The sequence below is a fragment of the Suricata suricatta genome, chromosome 12 (genome assembly GCF_006229205.1).
Source record: "Suricata suricatta isolate VVHF042 chromosome 12, meerkat_22Aug2017_6uvM2_HiC, whole genome shotgun sequence".
Lineage (NCBI taxonomy): Eukaryota > Metazoa > Chordata > Mammalia > Carnivora > Herpestidae > Suricata > Suricata suricatta.
The window spans coordinates 96,960,492-96,987,267 of record NC_043711.1 but is presented as its reverse complement, the minus strand read 5'-3'; the positions used below and the strand labels follow the sequence as shown (position 1 = coordinate 96,987,267).

Below are 26,776 nucleotides of genomic sequence, written 5' to 3'. Positions count from 1 at the left end.
TGATCTTCAACTCATGCTGGGCTCTTAGTGCGAATGAAACAGGCCCTCACAGAGTGTCAGCAAGGATTGGTAAGGAGAGGAGGGTTCCCTCGTGAGAGACACATATTTACAATGTTACAAAAACACATTAAATTTATTTAAAGATTGATTTATATAAAGATTTTTATTTATTTAAAGGCTTATTTACTTATTTTTGAGAAAGAGAGTGAAAGCAGGGAAGGGGCAGGCAGAGAGGGGGACAGAAGATCCGAAATGGGCTCTGCACTATAGCAACAAGCTCAATGTGGGGCTCAAACTCATGAACCATGAGATCATGACCTGAGCCCAAACTGGATGATCAACCAACTGAGCCATGTAGGTGCCCTAACTCTTTTTTTAATGTTTGTTTATTTATTTATTTATTTATTTATTTAGAGAGAGAGAGAAAGAGCAGAAGAGGGGCAGAGAGAGAGGGAGACAGAATCCTAAGCAGGCTCTACACTCCTAGTGCAGAGCCCGATGCCAGCTCAGACTCATGAACCACAAGACCGTGGCCTGAGCCAAACTCAAGAGTCGGATGCTCAACCAGCCAGGTGCCCCCAAAACACTTAACACGCTTACCAGAGTCCTCACCACTTTGACTTTCCTGGCACGCAAACATTAAAATTCTCATGCAGATCAGCTCATTTTTACATAAAGATATTTCCCTGCTTCCCTTTTTCTCTGCCAATAACAAACTAAGGAAATACACAAAATGGTGATGCAGAAACCTTCATTTTCGGGTTGGAAATAGGAAAGTCAACTTCCTTTAGCAAGTAGCTATACAGTTTGAGGCATCTCCTTTCTTTGTTTGATCCTTAATATTTGAACACAGTTCTGAAGGTTCTAGGGTGGTGGCATAGCCACAATTTATTTCCCTATTATCAATGGATATAGTGAGTCTTTAACCATGGTTTGGGAAGAAATTGAAAAAGTTTCCAGCATATTATGTTAATATTCACTACTATGTTAATTTCACTGTTTTAGAATTCTTGCTTCCAGCCTTTTAGGATACTGTTTAGCTAAGGGCACCTGGGTGGCTCAGTTGGCTGAGCATGTGACGTTGGCTCAGGTCATGATCTCACCATTCACGAGTTTGAGCCTGGCATCAGGCTCTGTGCTGACAGCAAGGAGCCTGCTTTTGATCCTTGCTCTCTACCCCTCCCCCACTCATGCTTTCTCTCTCAAAATAAATAAACTTTAAAAAAACTACTTAGCTACTCAGTTTTATCTGGGGAACTTCTAGTGCCATGAACTTGTTTTCCACATCCCTCTTTTTTCCCCAGAGTGCCCCCCATTTTTGTTCCCCAACTTTTAAAGGATTTTTTCTTTTTTTTTATGTTTTTTATTTATTTTTGAGAGACAGAGAGACAGTGCAAGCAGGGAAGGGTCAGAGAGAGAGGGAGACACAGAATCCAAAGCAGGCTCCAGGCTCTGAGCTAGCTGTCAGCACAGAGCCTGACGTGGGACTTGAACCCACAGACCGTGTGATCATGACCTGAGCCGAAGCCGGCTGCTCAACCAACTGAGCCACCCAGGCACCTCTAAAGGATTTTTTCCCCTGATTAGAAATGTAATGTGCATTCAAGGTAGAAAAGATGCGAAACACATTTTATTTTTAAACATTAAAGTTACTAGGGGCGTCCAGGTGGCTCAGTTAAATGTCCGACTCTTGATTTCAGCTTAGGTCATGAACTCCCAGTTTGTGGGATCAAGCTTAGAATTCTCTCCCTGTCTCTGCCCCTCCCCTGATCGTTCACTTGCATGCTCTCTCTCCCTCTCTCTCAAAATAAATAAATAAACATTTTTTTAATGTTTTTTTTTTTTTTTTTTTTTTTTTGATACAGAGAGAGACAGAGCATGAGCAGGGGAGGGGCAGAGAAAGAAGGAGACACAGAACCGGAAGCAGGCTCCAGGCTCTGAGCCAGCTGTCAGCACAGAGCCTGATGCGGGGCTCGAACCCACAAACGTGAGATCTGACCTGAGCCGAAGTCGGAGGCTCAATCGACTGAGCCACCCAGGCGCCCCATAAATAAACATTTTTTAAAATTAAAGTTACTAGTATTCTTACTACCTAGACATAAACATTGTGGCCATTTTGATGGATTTTCCTCTTTGACGGACTTCCTTTGTTTCTCTATGTATGTATGTCTCCCACTCCAGTTACAGAGTTGGGTTTGAATTGAAACATACTACCTTCTGTTTATACGTTATATCTCCTTTTATATCTTTGCATCTTGCCTAGCTGCTGCCCTCAGCATACACATATACATCCATATGTATATATACACATTCAGGCATATTTGGATTTTTTTAACCAACCACAACAGCAAAACTATATACAGAATTGTACCAACACCAAGCCAATCATCCCTAGCCCCTTCCTAGTCTCATCCTACCCAACGCTAGTAACGTTTTCTCCGTGTTCATACTAACATACGTAGCCTCAGAAAATAACATAGAAAAGGTTTTTTCCTAGTTTCCTAGTAATTGTATCACACTGTGTATATTTCTCTGCATGTTGGTTCTTATGTTCCCTGTATTAACAGAACTGCGGGTGAATACAGCCGCCTCTAACTTTTTGTTTAAGTGAAAGGCAGTAGAATGAACATACCACGCATTATTCAACTATCTCCCTACTCACGGAGGTGCAGGCTGCTGTTTCCATTTGCTGTTACAGACGGCAGCAGTAGGGGTGCCTGGGTGGCTCAGTCAGTTAAGCGTCTGGCTTCGGCTCAGGTCGTGATCTCACGGTTTGTGGGTTCGAGCCCCGCGTCGGGCTCTGTGCTGACAGCTAGCTCAGAGCCTGGAGCCTGTCTTCAGATTCTGTATCTCCCTCTCTCTCTGACCCTCCCCTGCTCATGCTGTCTCTCTCTCTTTAAAAAAAAAAAATACGGCAGCAGTAAATATCCTACATAACCGCTCACATTCAGTTGTGCTTTTGGAGTTTCAGTGAGCGGCCGTAGTTTGTGAGCGTCTATAGTTTGTACTTGCACAGATGACTTTCTCGAAACGGGGTCTCATGGTGGTGTGCGCCCCAGCCGTCACCAATCCCGGGTGTCAGCGATCTTTCCAAGTCCTGTCAGGCTGATGAGGGAAATGACCCATCTGGTCTCTGTGCATTTCGCCAGCTGGCATTTCGATCTGCGTTCCCGTGGCATCTCTGTATAGACTTGTTGACGGTTTGCCTTTCTCTTGTCTGTGAACTTGAAACGCACTCTCCCTCCCTTTCCCCCTTGGGTCGTTGGGCCCCGGGGGATGTGGACCCCATGTCTGTCACAGATTGCTGAGTTTTCTTCCCTCCTGTCCTTTGTCTTGGGGCTGCTCTTGTGATGCCATCACCATACAAAAGGAACTAACTTTTTCTAGATTCAGAATCTTCTATTGCTTCACTTGTGGCTCCTGAGCCTTCTCTTTCCCTGAGATGAAAAAAAGGGTTTTTTTTTTTCCTTTAAGATTTTTGTTGTGTGTTTTTAGTTAGCAACTTACTGCAGCAGATTCCTATGCACGTAGGACATGGGGGTCTGGGCGCTCACATGGGCCGGGACCGCTTGTTAAATAAAATGTTCTTTTCCTCGGAACTGAAACCCTAATTTCACCTGTAGACAAAGTTCTCGAATACACTTGGATCTATTTCTGGAATCTCTGGTTTGTCTCCCTGATCCTTAAGGTCCCCTCTCGCTTGCCAGCAGCACATATTTTATTAGCTCTAATAGAAGTCTTACTACCCTTTGGAATCACAAAGCCCCCCTCTAGCTGCTCTTTTCCAAAATTTTCTTAGCAATTCTTAGACGTTCCTTCTTTCAAATGAACTGGTTTTTTTTTTTTATGCAGTACTTCTCAGCCACCCTCCCCAGAAAAAAACCTTTTGAGAATTTCTATTAGAAATGCATCAGTGTGATATTGCACTTACAAACAGAATGACTTTTTAAAACCTGTTAACTCTTACACCCAAAAACCTCTATTCAAATCTTGTTCAATAAAATTACATTGTTTTCTTCATATACAGTCTCTTCTTATGAGGCCTGCATTTCCTTGATATTGTATAATTTTATTATCATCAGTAGGATTTTTTCCATGTCACAATAATTATTTGTTGTAAGCATATAAAGAATAGCTATATTTGATATATTTGCCTATATTGAGCTCCCTTAGCAAAAATTCTTATTAATTGGGGCATCTGGCTGGCTCAGTAGGTGAGGCATGTGACTCTTGATCTCGGGGTTATAAGTTCGAATCCCATGTTGTGGGGAGAGATTACTTAAAATCTTTTGGGGCGCCCGGGTGGCTCAGCCAGTTAAGCGTCAACTTCTGGCTCAAGTCATGATCCCGCGATTTGTGAGTTTGAGCCCCGCATCGGGCTTTCTGCCATCAGCACGGGCCGCTTCAGATCCTCTGTCCTTCGAGCTCCCTGCCCCTCCCCTGCTCCTGCTCGCTCGCTCTCGCTCTCTCTCTCAAAAATAAACATTAAAAAATCATAGTGAATAAAAATAAAATGTTTTAAAAATCCTATTAGTTGACCATCAGTACTTATAGAAACTCTTGGTCTCCCATAAATATAATTTATGATGGTTACAGTTCCATCATCCCACGTCTAGGCTCTTTTATCTTGTAATGTTTATGCCGAGCTGCTTTCTTGTTCGGTGGCAATTAGCCTGAGGCTCCAAGCAAAGTTGATACCGCAGGAATCTTTTTGTGCCTCCGATTTTAATGTGAATAGCTTCAGGATTTCCCCATTTAATATAATGTACTCTCTTGGTTTGAGTGGTAGTTTTCCTAGCAGTGTGGTCACTTTCTTCTGCACTTTTCACTTAGCGTTTTTGTCAGGGTAGTTTGCTGAATTTTATCAAATATGTTTTGAGTGTCCTGACCCAACTTTTTGGGGTTTGCACTTAAGTATGCCGATGTAGCCCGGTCCTGAACCACCTTGCATTCCTGAAATAAGCCACCCCAGTCACCTTGGCTGACGCTCCTAAAACTGCAGGGTTGTGTTCACTGTATTTCACTGGAAAGTTTTACAACTCTATCCGTAAGTGCCATTGATCTCTGGGTTTCTTTTTTGTGCTCTGATGTTTGCTTGTTCTCTGCAGGTGACGCTACTCTGAAGGTAAATGGGGGCTCTTTCCTTCTTTTTCAGGGACTTCACAATAATTTGGTGTCTCGGGAGTGATTTGTTTCCTATGTAGGCTGCAGCGCTTTTTCACTGCACCTCTTTACTTAACAAAACTTCCCAGCTTTTTCTGCAGGTTTTATAGCCCATGTGGCTCAATGTTGGTCATTTATATTTTGCAAAAGAAAAATCATTCACTCTACTCTAGATTTCAGGTTGCCAGTTCTATAATTCCATTCAAGATCCTCTTAAAATTATGTTTAAGTCTTTGGCATTTGGGGGAGATCAATCAGCTTTCTTTTTTTTATTTATTTATTTTTTAATTTTTTTTAATGTTTCTTATTTATTTTTGAGACAGAGAGAGACAGCGTGAGCAGGGGAGGGTCAGAGAGAGAGGGAGACACAGAATCCGAAGCAGGCTCCAGGCTCTGAGCTAGCCGTCAGCACAGAGCCCGACGCGGGGCTCGAACCCACAAACTTGGAGATTATGACCTGAGCCGAAGCCAGCAGCTTAACCCACTGAGCCACCCAGGCACCCATTTATTAATTTTGTTTAATGTTTCTTTATTTTTGCAAGAGAGAGAGGGAGAAAGACAGAGTGCCAGTGGGGGAGGGGCAGAGAGAGAGGGAGACACAGAATCCGAAGCAGGCTCCAGGCTCTGAGCCGTCAGCACAGAGCCCGACGCGGGGCTCGAACTCACGAACCGTGAGATCATGACCTGAGCCGAAGTCACAGACTTAACGAACGGAACCACGCAGGTGCCCCTATCAGCTTTCTTATTGCTACTGGTTTCTAGGGAAGGTGTTTTCGTTTTTGTTTTGATTTTTTTTTTTTTGTATTTTCATCTTCTCCTTCATTTGCCAAAGGGATTATCTATTGTCCATTTGTATTAAAGTGAAAGTAAAAATATTAGACTAAAAGCTTTTGCTTTTATTACTTTCCTTACCCTCCTCCATTTTATTCTTTTCTCTTTTCTCTTCATTCTTTTTCCCACTTTTCTTTCAGTTTATTTTGTTATTCTCATTTCCTGTAAGTTCCCTTATTTTCAGCCTTTCATAACGAAAGGTGTGTATTTTCCGTTGTGACTTCACCTCTGTGAAAAGATAATTTTTTTTAAAGTTTCAATCATGGACTGTCACACATATATAAAATACCAATGAATGAAATGTAAAGAAAATACTAAGGAGGGAATTGGTTTCAGCAGGCTGCAGCAAGTTCAAAGGCGAACTCAGTGCATGTACACTTGCACACCCAATCAGAAATGCTGCACTGACTTCACAGACATGGCCGCCAGTGCTCCGTGTCTCCGGGGCCCCCACCCCTGCATTCCAACCAAGTGCACTTGCATTCCTGTGGATGAGTTATTTGCATTATTATATGTTCCTGTGACTCACAACGTTGTCAGATATCTCTGAAACAGTGAAAGGCACTGACCTGTTGAGAATTAGATAACCCAGAGCTGGGAACAGACAGGACACCCGGCAATCATCTTTGCCTATTTGGGGGTCTTCCAAAAATGTCCATGATGTCCATATCCCTATAGATTTGTGTTTAAGTTTATTTACTTATCTTAGAGAGAGACAGAGCGAGTACGAGGTGGGGAGGAGCAGGGGAGGAAGGAGACTCTAGTAGGCTCCGTGCTGTCGGCACAGAGCCTGATGCAGGGATCGAACCCACAAACCGTGTGATCATGACCAGAGCCAAAATCAAGAGTCGGATGCTCAAACGACTGAGCCACCAGGGGTCCCCCTATAGATTTTTATATAATGAAGTATCCTTCTTTCATAAGTTTCTAGATGTTTTGTTATTTCCATTTTAGGGCAGGTTCCTTGATGTGGTGGGTTGTTGGAACAGAATCCAAGGGTTATACAAGGGTTATCTTAGTCTTTGAGTCTTTACAGTTTGTGAAACTGTATTTTGGATTACAGTTTCTGATGTTCAGAATGAGCAGGTGATCTGTGAAATACATGCTTTTTGCAATTTATTCGTTTTCTTTAAGGCCACGCACGTGACCAGGGTTTGCTGTGACTGGTGGGTCTCTGTGAAAGTCAGCGTGATGACTCAACTAATCCTCTCTCAGTTTTTGTCTATTTGATAAATTTTGAAAGAAGTATTTATATATGTGTTTTTAAATCTTTATTTATTTTTGAAGGGGTGGGGAAGGGCAGAGAGCCAGGGAAACACAGAATCTGAAGCAGGCTCCAGGCTCTGAGCTGTCAGCACAGAGTTCAACATGGGGCTCGAACTCACAGGGTGAGATCATGACCTGAGCTGAAGTCGGACGCTTAACCGACTGAGCCACCCAGGCGGCCCTTAACCAAGCCTTTCTTATTACTACTAGACTGTTTTGTTTTATTGCACTTTGCCCGATGTCATTTGCAGAGTACGAGCTTGTGGTTCTAATGTGTTCTTTGTCAATTTTACGTTTTTCCCTTTATTCCGCACCTGTTCTTTCCATTCAGTAGATTTGACCCTAAATTATAATATTACATATTATATTATAGCATCATAATAATAGTCTAAGTCCTGTTTTATATTTAGTTACATGTGCCTGGCTTACTTTTGCCTACTACGTAATATCTTTCTTTTATCAGCTTCCTTTTGTCTTTGGTAGAATTATCATTCATTCATTGACTTCTGTCTTATTGAATATTTTCTGTTTATTAAACTTTGTGATTTTTCTCCCTTTTCCTTTCTAGCTTTTCTCTTTTCTCTTGAAAGCTCTTGCATATGTCTCAATTCTGCTAACAGTTACTTCCCAAGCTTTACCCATCGGTTTCAAACTTGGGTTTCTCAGGGCGCCTGAGTGGCTCCGTCGGTTAAGCGTCTGACTCTTAATTTCAGCTCAGGTCATGATCTCATGGTTCATGAGTTCATGCTGACAGCCTGGAGCCTGCTTGGGATTCTCTCTCTGTCTCTCTCTCTCCCCCTCTCCCCTATTAAATAAATAAAATAGTTAATTAAAAAATAAATAAATTTACATTTCTCTATTGCTGTCTCAAATAGAAATATTAACCGTGTCCCAACCTCCCACTGAAAAGTCTCCTCCCCACATCAGGAAGTCTTTGGGCCTCATCTCTTCCAACAGCCCCCTCCCCAAATCCTGAATTTTGCCGAAACAGTTCATGAGTTTATTTCCACGCTTTTGTTAAGTTTGGTCCTGTGGTTTGTCTCCATTCCTGTGTTACCGTCACCCACTGTGATTTGGCCAAAGATGACAATGGTCATCGTATGCTATCGTTTCTTCTATTCCTCTTCCCCTACTTCACGGCCTTACTCTGATTTTTATTCAGTTAGGGTGGTTTCCGAGTATGTTCTTCAGAACGGGCACCTCCGTGGGCATTCCTTTGGTCCTGGCAGATGAAAGAATGCTTTGGATGTGGGATTTTTTTCTCTTCAGTGATCTTTAAAGTCTGTTCTAGCAGAGATGAAAGGATTGATACCAATCTTATCCAGTTCTTAAGTGCCCTAGATCCAGTGACCAGCACCATTGAGACAAAATGTCAGCGTTTCTGGGGGAAGAAGTAGAATCTCCCCTCACTCACCTCCCCCAGGCAGACTGAGAGGGCCAGTATCTGAAGCTTCCAGAAGAGGCGGAGCCGAGGGGCTTGAATGTGGCAAACATTACAGTCTAGAAGAGGTTTTGTTGCACATCTCCCGTACTTCTCAGCAACAAAATTACGGTTATATCATTTGAAATTTATAATTTTTATTCCCGGGGCACCTGGGTGGCTCAGTCGGTTAAGCATCTGACTTTGGCTTAGGTCATGATCTTACGGTTTGTGGGTTCGAGCCCCGCGTCGGACTCTGTGCTGACAGCTCAGAGCCTGCAGCCTGCTTCTGATTATGTCTCTCTCTCTCTCTCTCTGCATCCTCCCCCGTTCATGCTCTGTTTCTCTCTGTCTTAATAATAAACATCAAAAAAATTTATAATTTTTATTCTCCATGACCATATAGCTCCTAGCTTTTTTTTTTAATCAAAGTACAATTGACATAGAACATTATATTAGTTTCGAGTGTATCATGTAGTGATTTATTACATCTGTATGTTACAGAATGATCACCATTATAAGTTTAGTTACCATCTATCCCTCCACACAGTCTGTACGGTATTACTGACTGTATGCCCTGTGCTGCACGGTACATCCCGTGTCTTACTTATTTTCTAACTGGAAAGATGTTACCTCTTAGTCCATTTCACCTAATTTGTGCATCTCCCCACCTACCTCCCATCCAGGATCCATCCATTTGTTCTCTGGATTTATGAGTCAGTTTTGTTTGCTCATTTGTTTTGTTTTTCAGATTTCACATGTAAGTGAGATCATAAGATATTTGTCTTCTCTCTGACTCATTTCACTTAGCATAATGCCATCTAGGTCCGTCCATGTTGCCGCAAAGGGCAAGAATTCATTACTTATGGCTGAGTAATATTCGTATGTATATTTATGCATTCGTCTATTGGTGGGCACCTAGACTGCTTTCGTGACTTGCGTGTTATAAATAAGGCTGCAAAAGGGGCGCCTGGGGGGCTCAGTCAGTTAAGCGTCCGGCTTCAGCTCAGATCATGACCTCACAGTTCGTGGGTTCGAGCCCCGCGTCGGGCTCTGTGCTGACAGCTAGCTCAGAGCCTGGAGCCTGCTTCCGATTCTGTTTCCCTCTCTCTCTGACCCTCCCCAAACTTAAGCTCTGTCTCTCTCTCTCTCTCTCAAAAATAAATATTAAAAAAAATTTTTTTAATAATGCTGCGATGAACATGAAGATGCAGATATCTTTTCAAACTAGTGGAGTTTTTTCATTTTCTTCAGGTAATACCCACAGGTGAAATTGCTAGATCATACAGTAGCTCTATTTTCAGTTTTTTAAGGAAATTCCGCAGTGCTTTCCATGGTGACTACACCCATTGAGACAGAGCTCCAAGCTTTAAACATTTTTTTCTACATCAAATCATCACTAGAAATAATTTTGGGGGCACCTGGAAGGCTCAGTCAGAGGAGCATGAGACTCTTGATCTCGAGGTCATGAGTTCAAGTCCCACATTGGGTGTGGCGATTACTTAAACTTTAAAAAAAAAGAAACAAATTTTCTATTGGGATGTTGTAAATCACATAAATATATTATACATTTTAATAAATAATTATTAAATATAAACAAAATTTTACTGGTAGTATAAATCTTCATGAGATAGATAAGCCTACTTTTTTTAGTTTTTTAATGTTTTATTTATTTTTGAGAGAGAGTGAGACAGAGTATGAGTGGGGGACGGGCAGAGAGAGAGAGAGAGAGACACAGAATCTGAAGCAGGCTCCAGACTCTGAGCTAGCTGTCAGCACAGAGCCCGATGTGGGGCTTGAACCCATGAACCGTGAGATTATGACCTGAGCCAAAGTCAGACGCTTAACCGACTGAGACACCCAGGCGCCCCAGATAGCCCTACTTTTTAATCAGCTTATATATCCTTGATGAATATCACCTTTCTCAAAACAAAATTTTTTTTACCAACTGCTAGAATAAGATACAGATAATTTTCAGTTATTCTCCTTTTAATTGGTGTAAACCCTGAGAAGTCTCCTTCATATAAAGAGATGGAAACCGAAATTGTATCGTTATAGTGATGCTTCTCAATTATTTTAATTCCTTCTGAACTATATGCTAGAAAATCACAAAGGGATTGATCATAACTAACTGCGTCTATTTTGGTAAAAGCAAAGACCTGGAAACCCCTGGGATTTCTCTCGCAGGCCTGGAGCACTTACCTTCCCAACCCTGACACCGTGAACACCAACATTTTGTCCTTTTTTCATTTTGGCACCCAGAGATTTTACAGCCCTGTGCATTGATTCAGTGTGAGCCTCCTTCTAGATGTGTTCTCAAATGACCAGGTTCGGGGCGCCTGGGGGGCTCCGTCGGTTAAGCAGCCGACTTCGGCTCAGGTCATGATCTCACGGTTCGTGGGTTCGAGCCTACTTCTGATTCTGTGTCTCCCTCTCTCTCTGCCCCTCCCCCACTCACACTCCTTGTCTTTCTCCCAAAAATAAATAAACACCAAATGATCAAGGTTAGGAAAAAGCACACACAGAAATTGAGGATCTGAGAACGTTTTCCTTCATTCATGCCCATAAACCTCCTGAAAAATCTTTGTTTATTCCCAAAACACAAGAACGTTAACTGAAGACTCTCTCTCTAGAACAGTGGTTCCGCTCTGACTTTCAAGGTAAAGAGCCAGACCTCAAATGCTTTCCGCCCTGTGGACCACATGGTCTATGTTACAAATATTCAAGCCCACCACGTAGCTCAGAAGTCAGAGACAGTATGTAAAGGAGTAGGTGTGGCTGTTCCAATAAAACTTTTATTTGTGGGCTAGAAATCTGAATCTCATAACATTTTCACAGGTCAGGAAATACTCTTTTTCTTTCGTATTTTTTTTCAACCATTCAAAAAACTGAAAACCATTCTTAGCTCGCAAATCCCACAAAAACAAGTACTGGCCATAGTGTGCCAACCCTTGATCTGGACGCTGCACATAATAGGTGCATAATTAATACTTACTAAGTAAATGGTAGTAATGATTTTCAGTGATAAAAGCCATATTATTGACTCACAATGTGCCAACACAGTGCTGAATGCTGTATGTGAAAATCTCATGTAATGCTCCCCGCAGCCCACGAGAGAGGTACTGTTATCACTCACATTGTGCCTGGTGTAAGAATCAGCTGAAAAATGAACTTAAAATGCCCACAGACACAGCCCAGCTCCGGAAACTCTAATACAGTGTATTTGGAAAGGTCCTGATAATCTGTATTTCAAATCTAGTACCGCTAGGGGGCGCCCGGGTGACTCAGTCAGTTAAGTGTCTGACTTGATTTCCACTCAGATCATGATCTATTTCGTGGGTTGTGGGTTCAAGCCCCTATCAGGTTCTGCACTGACAGGGCAGAGCCTGCTTGGGATTCTCTCTCTCCTCTTTCTGCCCTCCTCCCCTGCTCGTGCTTGCACTCTTTCTCTCTCTCTCTCAAAATAAATAAATAAACATTTTTTTAAAAAAATCTAGCCCCTCTGGGGATTTTTCTGATCCAAGCAGTTGAGAAACATTAAGGTATAGAACCAGAGGCTCAGAGAAGGCAAGAAACCTTCCCAAGGTCACACAGCTCTTAGCCCTAAGAGGTTTAAACCTAGAGCCAACACCCGAATTACCTGCCCGAGTTCTAACCAGCATGTTCTTGCTGGTCAGGACCTTCAGCCAACTTGCTAAATCAAGGCTTGTCTGCAAGAATCCATGAGCAGAGGGAACCTCGTGAGGCACTAAGTGACACCGGGCAGGCTTTCCTGGGGTGCCTGCCGAGCCCACCCCGGGATGTGAATGACGGATCTAATTTTGTTGCACCTTAGTTGACAGTATGATTTGAGAGCTCAGAGTCAGCCTCTTTGCTGTGAGCCTGCGCACAGCCAAATACTTCAGTACTGGGTCTGTCTTGGCTCTGCGCGGCTGAGCGCGGCTGCTGAACACAGACCTGCCAGCACTGACGGTGACACGGGTCCTCCCCGGGAGACCAGGAGCCCAAGGGCTGTGTCCCAGAACACGGTCACTGCGTGCATCCTAGCTACTTACACTTTTTCTTTTTCATAACCCATCGCTTTCTGTTTGGGTTTCGGAAGATTTCTCCTTGGAGATATAAAAACGAAATGCTTGCAACTGAAATTTCTCTTTGATTCGTGTGCCAGCGTTGGATCTTCAGGAACGAATTCAGTAGAATAAACACTCCAGGAGTTTTCTCCTCCACCACTCCTGGTTCCTTCAGGGCCGAGCTGCTGTCTTTCAGGAGGTCAGAAATTATCTGAGGGTGGGGGTGTCTGGGGGGCTCAGTTGGCTAAACATCCAACTCTTGGTCTCGGCTCAGGTCATGATCTCATAGTTCGTGAGTTTGAGCCCCACGTCAAGCTCTGCACTGACCGTGCGAATTCTATTTAGGATTCTCTCTCTTTCTCTCTGCCCCTCCCCTGTTTACACTCTAAATCTCTCTCTCTCTCAAAATAAATGAATAAAACATTAAAAAAGAAAAGAAGCTATGTGAGGTGGTCTGAGGAACCAGATTCAGCTCCGTGGGGCTTTTCCCACCACAGGACTTCCCGCTCTGACCCCAGGAACGGCAGGCTCAAGAAGCACCGGGCTGCAAAGAGTGAGCTCTTGTTTAACCTGACCCTTCCCTCCTTAAAATGCTCTTTCACGACTTATTTCTGTGGTTCCAGTAGATGGGAAGACAGAGGAGACGGAGGTCACGTGACTCGCCCAAGGTCGCTCTGCTGGTGACTGGCCCCATGGCCCTTGAGCCCAGCCAGCTTGGTACATGGTTGCTTCCTTCCCCGGACCTGAGCACCGGCCTAGTGTCCGACACTCAGAGCCAAGATGACCTTTTTCACTCCGTTTGGTTTAGCCGTCTAATTTCGCTTGGTGCCTCTGACTTAATCCTGTTATGAGAGCAAATCAGGGCCCCGCCCAGAAGTCGCCAAACCAGAGAACACAAGCTCCCAGAAAAGTTACCGTTAAATATTGATGTATTAAGAACCAGCAAGGCCGTATTGCTGCTGTCCTGGGCTGTGGCACTTTTCCCCTACATCAGCCCCCTTCCTACACACACACACACATGTAAAATTATATTTTACAACTGTGTGGGTGTAAAGATGGGTGATCGAGGCTGCATCGTGTTAAATATATTTTCCTTTGATTTCAAAAGAAATGGAAGCACTTTCATGGACTCTGAGCACGATGCCCACTGAGCCCAATAGAAAAGTCGGTCCCAGCACTTAAGATCAGAAAAAGGGTTGTTTCTACTTGATGCCTTAAGAGGCTGTCTGCCCGAAGCTGTGAAATAAAGATAGAAAGTAATACTTAACTACAGTACTACTGAGTTTTTGTAGGATTGTTACATTTGATAATAAAACATGCCTGTTTAACCTGAAAAAAAAAAAAAAGAAAAGAAAGAAAAAGAAAAGTTGGTCCCAGGACTGGGGGATTGTAACCAACATGAGAAATGCTAGAGACGGTTCATTCTACAGGGAGAAGGCATAGGTTGGAGAGAAAGATACTTGCTTACCTTTGTTTTGCCCTAGTCTTTTTTTTTTTAAATGTTTTAAGGTTTTATTTCTTTTTGAGAGAGAGAGAGAGAGAGAGAGAGACAGTGTGAGCAGGGGAGGGTCAGAGAGAGAAAGAGACACAGAATCTGAAGCAGGCTCCAGGCTCTGAGCTGTCAGCACAGAGCCCGATGCGGGGCTCGAACCCACGAGCCGGGAGATCATGACCTGAGCTGAAGCCGGACGCTTAACTGACTGAGCCGCCCAGGCGCCCCCTAGTTTGCTTGTTTGTTTTTATCAAATGTGTTCTTAAGATAATATTCATGTAGCATAGAGTTCACCCTTAAAACTGTAGAATTTAACAATTTTTAGTGTCTTCACTAAAGTTGTGCCGTTACCAACAACTAATTGCGGAACATTTTCGATACCCCGAGAAGAAACCCTGTCTCCTTGGGAATCACTGCATTCCTCCCTCTTCCCAGCCTCTGGCAACAACAAATCTGCTTTCTGGCTCTACGGTCTAGCCTCTTCTGAGCATTTCACTTCGCTGGAGCCGTGCCGACGGGATCTCCCGTGCCTGATGGCTCTCACTCAACATAATGTTGTCGGTGTTCGTGCTTAGCGTGTTTCAGTGCTGAATAGAGCTCCGCCGTCTGGACAAACCACGTTTTCTATCTGTTCCCCGGTTGATGGACATTTAAGTTGCTTCACTGTTAGCCCTCATTTTTCAGATCTTCAGATTTTTAGAATTATTTGTGAACTTTTATCATACTACCTGCTACATATTGAGCAGTTACTCTGGGTCTGTCACACTAATTCACTGAACGTCCAGGAGCCCTCTTTTTTTTTTTTAATTTTTTTTAATGTTTATTTATTTTTGAGACAGAGAGAGACAGAGTGTGAACAAGGGAGGGGCAGAGAGAGAGGGAAACACAGAATTCGAAACAGGCTCCAGGCTCTGAGCTGTCAGCACAGAATCTGACAGCAGGTTCGAACCCAGAAACTGAGAGATCATGGCCTGAGCTAAAGTTGGATGCTCAACCAACTGAGCCCCCCAGACGCCCCAGGATTGCTCATTCTTAAAAAAATTTTTTAAATGTTTTATTTATTTTTGATACAGAGAGAGACAGAGCATGAGAGGCAGGGGTGGGTGGCGCAGAGAGAGAAGGAGACACAGAACCGGAAGCCGGCTCCAGGCTCTGAGGGAGCTGTCAGCACAGAGCCTGACGCGGGGCTCGAACCCACGAACGTGAGATCTGACCTGAGCTGAGTCAGAGGCTCAACTGACTGAGCCCCCCGGCGCCCCGGGATTGATCATTCTTGATACAGGAAGAGGAAAGCAATGTTTCTTGAGCTCTAAGGTCTAGGCCGGGTGTTTGAACGCCCCGTGTCTCTGGCTATAGGCTGGTACAGTTTGGGCTTTTACTATATCCTAGAACTTGCATATCACCAATCATTGATATTTGTACAATGTCAGTATAGGAGCAAAAACATAGACTTTTGAATCAGAGGAATGTAGCTTTGAACTCCGGCTCCTCCCTTGCTGGCTCTGTGCACTGTTCTGGATTCCCTGCCTTCTCGTGGGCTCAGCGTTCTGCTTCTCATGGAAGAGGAGGATCGAACCTCCCGGCAGGGTTGTTTGGAAGATGAAGTGAAATAAGGTACCTAAGGCTTGGAACTGTGTCTTACTACATAGTTAGGAGTCAATCTATTTGAATTTTCTTATTGCCTCACTTAGTCCTCAAAAAGACCCCCGAAGGGGTGCCTGAGTGGCTCAGTTGGTTAAGCGCCCAACTTTGGCTCGGGTCATGATCTCGTGGTTTATGGGTTCGAGCCCCGCGTCGGGCTCTGTGCTGACAGCTCAGAGCCTGGAGCCTGCTTCGGATTCTGTGTCTCCCTCTCTCTCTGTGACACCCCTGCTCACACTCTATCTCTCTCAAAAATAAACAAACATTAAAAAACATTAAAAAATAAAAGAGCCCTGAACTGTAAATCTGCATTTTTCCAGATGAGGAAACTGTATCTCAGAAAGGATAAATAAGAATATGGGAGGGCAGGGGAGCCTGGGTGGCTCAGTCGGTTAAGCATCCAACTCTTAGTTTTGGTTCAGGTCATGGTTTCATGGTTCGTGGGTTCAAACCCTGCATTAGGCTCTGTGCTGACCACGTAGAGCCTGCTTAGGATTCTCTCTCTCTCTCTCTCTCTCTCTCTCTCTCCTCTCTCTCTCTCTCTCTGAGCCAAAGTGGGACACTCAACCCACTGAGCCACCCAGGTGCCCCTATATTTGCTCTATGGAGTATCTTTCCATTACAGTAAATGTTTCATTGAAAAAGTAGCACACGCACAGAGTGAAAAAATTTAAACATTGCAATGTCGTAGGTAATGAAAAATTATTCTTCTTCCCACACCAGATTCTCATCTCCCTCCCCCAAAACAATCATGCGCTTATAGAGACTTGTGTGTATAGTTTTTGTTTCTTTTTTCTTCTTGATTCTTTTCAGTGGACCCTTACTCTACGTCCTGTCTTGTAAGGGGCCTTCTCTTTTTTTTTCTTTTTCTTCCATTTAACAATATCTCCTTCAGGATTTATTCTGTAAAGTTTATTCAGCACCTACTATGTGCCAGGCACTTTTTCTACCCAGCAGGCACCCCGACAGGGTGGAATCATTTCACACCACCATCTGGGGCTGGAGATTCAGAAGTCATTCTATATCAGCTCATGTGAAACTAGATCATTCTTAAAGGACTCTGTTTTTCCTTTTTTTAAGTTTATTTCTTTTGAGAGAGAGAGTGCACAAGTGGGGAAGGAGCAGAGAGAGAGGGAGAGAGCATCCCAAGCAGAATCTGCACCATCAGGGTGGAGCCTGAGGCGGGGCTCGAACCCACGAACCATGAGATCGTGACCTGAGCCAAAGTCGGACACTTAACCGACAGAGCCACCCAGGAGCTCCAAAGGGTCTTTTACTCCAACACTTACAAGCTGGTAAGCCCCAGCCGATAACAAAAATGTGAGAAGGTCTCTGTACTACAAAACAGTGGAAGTCCGGCCACTGGAAGTCAGGAGATCAGAAGCTAGAGGTCAAGTTTATTAGTTCTGGGAATTCTGGGTGTTTTCTCTGCCATAGATGAGACTCAGCTCTTCCCCACTGATCTGTTTGGATTTCTTTCGCAGTGCTGCACCTCCTCTCCATTCTGTGTCTTTCACATACCCCGTGGCTTCTACCTCGGGCTTTTGCTCTCTCCTGATTTCAGGTGAGGGGAGCCCCTGTCCGGTCTTTCTCTACAGTTTGATCACGTATTTTCAACATTCTTTTGGTTACAAGTCACAGGAAACATACTAAAACCAGCAGAAGTAAGAACACTTCCTGGACAGTCGGTAGTTTCCAGAATCTAAGAAAGAAACACGGGGCCCAGGGCTGCCCCAGGGAGCTCAGGACCTACACGGGGAGGGGGTTCTGTGAGCGTCTTTTTCCTGCCCGTGCCCACACAGCTGGCCTTGGCTTTATGCTCTCTGCCTGCGGATGGGTTTCCTTGGTACTTGGCTGAAGGATATGGTGACAGGCAGCTCTAGCATAACGTCATCCCGGGTCAGCAAACCCAGAGGGCCGTCCTTCTGTCTCTCTGCTTTGGGACATCAACAGCCCAGCAATGGCCCTCCGCTAAGGCGCATGCCCAGTCCTGGAGGGGCTCTGCAGTCTGGCGGAGGCAGTGAGCTAGGACGAGCGCACCCTCCCCATGGCCGTCGGTGACTTTCCATAACGAGCCGTCTGTTCACAACCTGCCTGGGTGTCATCCCAAACCAGCCCTGTACCGGAGCGTAAGGAGAGTCCAGCCACTCCATATTAGTGGGTGGGGGGTTTGATAAGAGACTTCCACATGACGCTTGTCTTGGGCGACTGTAGGACAAATAGATCTCTGCACCCTCCTGCCAAATCTGAACAGTTTCTATGGAAGCCTTCGCTGGGGTCAGTCATGTACCGTCCAGACGGTCTAAGCCCCACCTCACTATCTCAAGGCTGTGTCCTTGGGGCAGCTTGTGGGAGCAGAACCCATATTTCAAGGATAGGGGAGGAAGAGGGAGCCTCCGCTTGCTGGGGCCCAGCTTATGGGTCCACTGGTAGTCACGTCCTCTCAGTGACCTCCCCGAACTCTGCCGGAACCAGCCCCCACAGAGGAAGTAGGGTAGCATGGTTATCCAAAACCATAGATGTTCACTACAGAGGCCTCTGCTTTCTCTGCTGACTACCTCTTCTGCTTAGCATTTCCTAGATCTTCCACAGGGATCCACTGCACCCCCGCCTGCAGCCCATATGCTCCAGACAGGGCTGATACAGTCCCTGCACAAGGGGAGGGGGGTGTCACATGCTTGGCCAATCCAAGTACCCCATGATCTTGGCCAGATCTTGGTTGAAAGCAAGAGTCAGCAACTTCTTTCTTTTAAAAAAATTTTTTAATGTTTATTTATTTTTGAGACAGAGACAGAGTGAGGGAGGGAGCAGAGAGAGAGGGGGAGACCCAAAATCTGAAGCAAACTCCAGGCTCCGAGCTGTCAGCACAGAGCCCGACCGGGGGCTCAAACTCACCAACCATGAGATCATGTCTGGAGCCGAAGTCCTGAGCCAAAGTCGGATGCTCAACCAACTGAGCCACCCAAGCACCAAAACAAGTTCTAAAGCAATAGAAATGGGAGCTGATTTCAATAGAAATAATTGATAGTAATTTTGGGGGGTTTTTTAAAAAATTTATTTACTTTGAAAGAGTGGAAGGGTGAGGGCAAAGAGCAAGTGGGAAAGAGAGAGAATCCCAAGGAGGCTCCAACCGTCAGCACAGAGCCCGATGTGGGGCTTGAATTCATGAACCGTGAGATCATGACTTGAGCCAAAATCAAGACTTGGGTGCTTAACCAGTCGACTGAGCCACCACCCAGGTGCCCCCAAAATAAATACTTTAGATGTAGGGGTCATCTAATCCCTGTTGCAGCCACTCAGCTCTGCGGTTTTAGCACAAAAGCAGCCACAGACAATAAACATCTACAAGTGAGGCCGTGGTCCCACAAAACCTGACAGAAACAGGCAGTGGCCAGATTTGGCCCACAGACCATCGGTTGCCATGTCCTGGTCTAAAGGATGGGCAGGTGGCCCGAGGCAAGCCAATCCAGCCTCACCAGGGCTGATCCTGGGACTTCTGTTTGAACGATCAGGGAAAGGGCACGTTCTCCACCTTTCTGTTCCTTGGAGCTCTGAGGATGCAAGACTGACCCTGCCTCAAGTCTCCCAGTAGAGATATATTATTAATCTATTGCTATAGAACAAATTACCTCAAAACTGAGTGGCTTAACACAAAGAATATTTACTACCTTAGGGTTTCTGTGGGTCAGGAGTCCAAGCATAGCTTAACCGTGTCTTCTGTCTCAAGGTCCCTCACAAGGCTGTAATCAAGTTGTTGGCCAGGACTTGGGTTTCCTCCGAAGGCCCAGATAAGGGGAACAGATCTGTTTCCAGGCTCATTCACATGGTTGTGGACAGGATTCAGTTATTTGTGGGCCACTGGGTTGAAGGCCTTGTTTCTTCACTGGCTCTTGGCCAGACGCTGTCACCAATATCCTACCACGTGAACCTCTCTACAAGGCCACGCACAGCATGGCAGCTGGCTTCCATCGGAGCAAGCCAGCAAGAGAGAGCAAGACAGGGTGAGCAAGAAGGAAGACAGCCTTTCTGTGATCTAATCTCAGCAGTGACATTTCATCACTTGTGCCAAATTCAGTTTATTAGAAGTGAGTCTCCAGGTCCAGCCAAGGGGAGGGGATGAGCCAAGAGAAAGCATTTCGGGAGGCTGGGCTGTTTAGGGGCCCCGTCGGAAGCTGCCTACCCCTTGGGAGAACCGCGTGGGGGTCAACCCAACACACAGCCAAGCTTTGCTGAGAGGAGCAGAGAAACCAAGATGGCTGACGTCGGAGCCCCTGGGTCACGCCAGAGCTGAAATAAAAATGTACTCCCGACCTTCAGTTCTGGGGCACAAATTCTTTTCTTTCTTAAGGGGAAAAAAAAAAGGAAGGGTGTTTTGTTACTTCCCAGCATGCAATCCCGACTCACAGACCCTCCATGACAGAAATTGAGTCAAAGAGAGAGAGTCAATTTTAAGAGAGAGGGGCGCCTGGGTAGTTCAGTCAGTTGGGCATCCAACTTCAGCTCAGGTTATGATCTCATGGTCTGTGGGTTCAAGCCCCGCATTGGGCTCTGTGCTGACAGCTCGGAGCCTGGAGCCTGCTTGGGATGCAGTGTCTCCCCCTCTCTCTGCCCCTCCCCCACTCTCACTCTGTCTCTGTCTCCCTCAAAAGAAAACATTAAAAAAAATTTTTTTCAGAGAAAGAGATCAGGGGCGGAGCAGAGAGAGAGGGAAATGATTACTTTTATTTGCTGCCTTGTATTCCACGGTATGGGTAAACCTTAGTTTAATCTCACCAGTCCCCAGATGTTGGCTACTAGGTTATTTCTCAATGGTTTGTGGGCTTTTGGGTTTTTTTTTTTTTGTTTCTCATTTTCTGTTTTGTTTTGTTTTGCCGCAAATACCCTTGGACACCCTCCCTTGCGCACATGCGCAGACGTTTCTCTGGAGAACAGACCGAAAGCAGAACTGATAGATCACTTACAGGGCACCTTTCAGAAGGTATTGCCAAATTGCCCTCCGCAGCCTGGAAACATCCACGCCCCCAGCCCCAGTGCGTTAGAAGACCAGATTCCCTGCACTCTTGCTGACGGTAGATGTTACCAGCGTTCTTAATTTTCACTGATCTGATGGCTGGGGGCTGGGGGGCGGAGGAGAGGCATTTATGGTGATTTAATATTCATTCCCTTATACTTGGTGAGGCTGAATACCTCTTAAGGTTTGTTGCCCAGAGTCTGCTTTTAACAAGATCACCAGGTCGTTCTTCTGCACGTTAAGGTCTGAGAAATCACAATCCACTCCTTAACAAGGTCCCCAGGTGATCCGTATTCGTGTTAAATTTCGAGACACTGGAGTCAGAATCTGCATTTAACAAGGTCCCGGGTGACTCTCACGACCGGGAAGCCTGACAAGTGCCGGGTGGGGGAGGAATGGCGTATGCTCACCTTTGCTAATAAATGTGTGTCTAATCCGTTCTGTTGAGAAGATATAAAACAGCATTTCAATTTATTTTTAATTATCTTTACTCATAAATGAGCTTGGACTTTTTTTTTTCCAACTTTTTACAACCCTGGTAACCGGCTAGTGACTGATGCTTCTTATTTTGCTTCAAACACACTAACGCTGATTTTCTTTTTTTTTTTATGTTTATTTTTGAGAGAGAGCGACAGTGCAAGCAGGGGAGGGTCAGAGAGAGAGAGAGAGAGAGGCCCAGAATCCAAAGCAGACTCCAGGCTCTGAGCTAGTTGTCAGCACGGAGCCTGACGCGGGGCTTGAACCCACAACTGTGAGATCATGACCTGGGCCGAAGCCGGACGCTTAACTGACTGAGCCGCCCAGGCACCCCTAACGCTGATTTTCTTAGAGCCTTTGATCTTGTTTCCTCTCCCAGATGTGCTCTCTCTCTCTGGTTCTTCCCGTGGCTGCCTCTTAGATCAGGTTTTAGCTTGAAGGTCTCTTCTAGACAAACACGGCCACCCTCCCCTGCCCCACCCAGCCACTCTGGGTCTCACCATGCCATGTCACCTTGGTCGTGGAACCCACTGTTACCCGAAATGACTTTGTGCCCTCATTCATTCTGCAGCTGCCTGCGGGGACTTGTCTCGCACATCGCTCTTTACCCAACACCTGGAACAGAGCCAGGCAAGAGCGTGAACTCAAAAAATTATCAGTTGAACAAATACATTCTTGGCAGATGAAGAAGCCATATTTGCTCCTGTCTGCCTTTACTTCCTGTTTGGGAATCATGTACCTGGATAAACATGTGCCTGTTCTTTCATTCCTGTATCCACAGTGGAGAAAGGTAAGGGACAGGACAGAACTGAGGGGAGCAATGACTTGTTCTCTGAAAAAAGAAAGCAATTACTTGAGCAATATTCCATGAGTCACATTGAATCCCTCATTTAAGGTACAGATACTGAAGGTGTAGGAAAGCCTGGGAAATCTGCGGCTCAGAGGGCCCCGTAAAGTCAACGGTCTTGTTTGCTTTCCATTTGTTTCCATGGAAAACAGTATCTGCTCCTAGTTAATTGGAAGCACCAGTTCTAGGTGAGGGTGAACTATTATTATACATGATAACCATTACCAGTAAACTAACACGCTTCCTCTGTTGCAGTGATTGTGAACACTGACCGCCTTGGCACTAGACGCTGTCCTGTGTGCTTTGCATACGGAAATCCATCCGTCTACACGGCCGCCCTAGCTACATTAGCATTGCCATTTTATTGATGAGAAAACGGGGCCGCAGGGCAGCTCCAAGGTCACACGGTAACAAAGCCAGGGTTTTAACTCAGGCTGGCTCTGGTCCATGTGTTATTACATTTTACCGCCTCTCAATCTTTATGATGCTTTGTAAAGAGACGTAGAGTGATCAGGAGAAGCTTTTGTAGAACTCAGAGGGGCACTGCGTAGCTCTTGGCAAAAGACTTAAGTTAACAAAATGACAGATATTTTCCATTTTTCCTTTAAAAAGTGACAGGGGTTGAACATTTAACTTTGTCTTGAAGGGGACTACCTAACAACCGTTTTTTTAAAAATCAGGATAAAGATGATCTATAAAGAATGAGAAAGGAATTCATTTCCAAGAGAAATGTCCTGTGGAAAAGTATTTTGAAATGCATCTTTGACTGCAGTTTCCTTGTCCTGTGATTTGGTTGGTGGAGGACAATGCAAAGGTGTCACCTGGAAAAACTTCATTCTGCGTGTTTAAACTTGGCAATAGAATTTCCTAATCTGTTTAAACATTGTCCAAACACAGTGGTTTGAAATCCATTTGTTAAAGACGTAGTGATATGCCCTCTTTAGTTTAATTTGCAAAAGCCCCGGGCTTGATTATCAGGGCAGATGAAAATTTATGAGCTGGATTTCACGAAAATAGTGAATTTGTATAACTGGTGAGTGGAATTGGAGGTGAATCATGATTTATCATAGACAATGAGGGATACCCTGCTTTTTTTTTTTTTTTTTTTTTTTGAGAGCGAGAGAGACAGCATGAGCAGGGGAGGGTCAGAGAGAGAGGGAGACACAGAATCTGAAGACAGGCTCCAGGCCCCGAGCTAGCTATCAGCACAGAGCCTGACTCAGGGCTCGAACCCACGAACCGTGAAATCATGACCTGAGCCGAAGCCAGACGCTCAACCGACTGAGCCACTCAGTTGCCCCAGTGATACTCTGCTTTTACTTAGATCTCTAGGCTAGGACTTATATTTTTCCAGGTTTTTTTTCACATTTATTTATTTTTGAGAGACAGAGTGTGAGCAGAGGAAGGGCAGAGAGAGAAGGAAACAGAGAATCCAAAGTAGGCTCCAGGCTTTGAACTGTCAGCAAAGAGCCCAATGTGGGGCTCGAACCCACAAACCATGTGATCATGACCTGAGCCAAAGTCTAATAACTTGAGCGAACCCTCAGTTTTTTTGTTAATATTTGTTTATTTTTGAGAGAGAGAGAGACAGAGACAGAGCATGAGTGGGAGAGGGGCAGAGAGAGCTGGAGACACAGAATCTGAAGCAGGCTCCAGGTACTGAGCTGTCAGCACAGAGCCCCATACGGGGCTTGAGCTCACGAACCGCGAGATCAGGACCTGAACTGAAGTCTCATGACGTCAGCCAAGAGGCTTACCTGACTGAGCCACCCAGGCACCTCAGGGTTTTTGCTTTTTTAGTAGGCTCTACACCCAACATATAGCTTAAACTCACAACCCCTGATCAAGAGGCGCTCTACCAACTGAGCCAGCCAGGCGCCCCTCAATTTTTTTTTCCAATTTTTCACATAGACCTTTGAAGTCAAGCCATTAAATCCAAACATGACAATAAACGTAATTTACAGCTGTAGCTTTGAGTAGACATATTAAAAAATATTAAAACAATGCCTTCAAAAAATGAAGCAAATTTTATCTGTTGCTGTCATTACTTTTGTGGAAAACATTAATAATTTTTGCCTGCGTTTTTTGTTGGAAGCAATGCACGCTGGGAAAATGCAAACCAAGACCGTAGTGAACTATCATTGCCTGCTCAGACGTCTGATGATACGGAGGTTAGGAAAGGATGTGACTCCACAGAATCTTTCACTTTGCTGGCGGAAATGTAAGCTGATTTACCATAATCTCTTAACAGTCACCTGCCATCCGAAAATGTGTATATTCGCTTAAACTCTGACACCTTTTTAGAGGGTCACAGAGGATACGCCCACACGCTTCACAAAGACTGGGAAACAACCCAAGTGCCCATCACCAGGAGGGCAGATGAATCAAGTGTGCTATTTTCACAGCAGTTTGGATGCTTTTAGCAATATAGTAAATGGGCGATTCCTAGAAAATTAAGTACCCTTTTTTGATTCTTTAAAAAATTAAAATTGTGTTTTTAAGATTACATGCAGGTGCAAAAGAACTTACTAGAAAAGATAAAGCAAAGGAATGAAGTATAGGGGGTTTAGGTTGATGGCGGTGAAATTGGAAAAGGGGGCCATAGTAGAGAGCCCTAGGTTACGCTTGCTCTCCTAGTTTTGGGTGGTGGACTCCCTGGTATTTTTTATTTCCTAATAAGCCAGGGACCAAGCAAGCAGCCAACTAATATAAGCCAGCAATGGCTCAGGAATGACCCGGTGTCACTTACCAGGGATCAATCCCATCGTGTGCGCCTGAGCTGACGCAATGCTATATAAATATCACATACAAACACGTGCGCACACGCAGGCGGGGCGCCGGGGGTGTCACAGCTCTGCCATCCTTCTGGCTGGGACACTTCTCCACAGGCAAGCACTGTCCCCAGTGTGTCCAGTATCCTCTTGAGACGTTCCACAAGACACAACAAACGTAAGCACATAATAGGTTTTCAAATGGCTTTAGGTGTCTGTGTAACTACACCCACATCCCAAAGAAAAGTTTCAAGGTTGCTTAAAAAAAACAATCGGCTACAAAATTTAACCTTGGGGCACCTGGCCGGCTCGGTCGGTAAAGCACCAGAGTCTTGATCTCCGGGTGGTGAGTTCAAGCCGCACGTTGTGGGTAGGAATTACTTTTTTTTTTTTAAGTCATCAATAATGTAACCTTGAGTGACCTCAGCGGGCATCCCACAACCATCCCTAAAATCAATTCGCAACTTGAAAATCCGCGAGAAGTTGGAGAACAGCTCAGTTTTTGAGAAAAGTAAAAATGCTCCTCTCGCAGGCCCTGCCCGCCACGATTTACCAACGGTAACCCCAAGGAGACGCGTTTTCGGAGGGTGACTAACCCCACGGGCACCGTCTGAACCACAGAGTAAAAACTCTCCCCATCCGCGCTGTTAGAAACGCAGATTCCCAGGCCCCGCCCCCACGGATTCAGAGCCCAACCCGGGTCCTTTGTGACAAGGGCCCTCACGCGATTCGCAGGTCTGGGCAAGCTTAGGGTACAGCCCCGCCTTGAGCAGCTCCCCAATTTGTAAAAGTAAGCACCTGAGGGACTTGCTCCCTGCTGGATGTCGTTAACCTGATGCAAGGAGGTGTCCCCCTCGGGTCTCATCAAGGTCCCAGCCAGCCTGAGCTTGAACGCCAATTAGCTCAACGCCTTCCCTCCCGGGACCACGCCTCAGTCACCTGCCGGGCAGGCCCAGGCCCATGTTGGCCCCGAGGCTCCTCGCGTGTGGTCTTAGACTCGGGGCGCCAGAGTCTCCGGGCGAGGGAGGGGGCCTGGGGAGCGCTACGTAGAAATACAGATTACGGGGCTCCGCCGCCTGAAGCCAAAACTTTCCAAAATCTGCATTTTTAATGGGCTCCTCCATAAAGTGGTTCATCTGCCGTTGGAGACTGTGTGGCCTCATTTAAATTTTAAATACGAATGTGCTGGAGGTCGGGCTTCTCAGCCTTGGCTGCACGTCGGCATAACCTGGGGGGCTTTAAAAAAATAATAATAATAATACCAATGCCCGGGTTTCAGCCCAGACCAATTAAGTCGGAATCTAAAAGCGGGGCCCGTGCAGCCGCGGCGGCCGAGGATCACCTGGGAGCTCGTTAGAAATTCCGAAGCTCAGGCCCCACCCCAGACCCACCGAGTCAGAATCTGCATTTTAACGAGATCCCCGGTGATTCGCGCTCACAGGAAAGTTGGAGGAGAGCTGTGCTTCTGCAATTTTAATGGGCAAACGAATCACCCGGGGATCTCATTAAAATGCAGACCCGGTTTCTCCAACTTTAATGTGCACGCGAATCACCTGGGGAGCTTGTTAAAATGCAGATTCTGATTCCGCGGGTCTGGGGCGGGGCCCGAGAGTCTGCATTTCTAACGAGCTCCCAGGGGCTGTGGGCTGCAGGGGCGCGGACCTCGCTTCCCCGGGACCCCCGAGGTCTTGGCTCCGGGCCAATCAGCCGTCAGGGTGCTTGATAAATCGCCCTGCTCCGCCGAGGCGCAGAACTGCCGGGACATGCGCGCTCCGGTCGGGGGGTGG

At 45.5% G+C, this 26,776-nt stretch overlaps 1 protein-coding gene across 1 annotated transcript in view; it reads left to right on the top strand.

The window, feature by feature from the left end:
- Positions 1-26,776, top strand: part of ZFP64 (ZFP64 zinc finger protein) — a 77,283-nt gene that overhangs the window by 30,485 nt on the left and 20,022 nt on the right. The gene's annotated exons all lie outside the window — the stretch shown is intronic.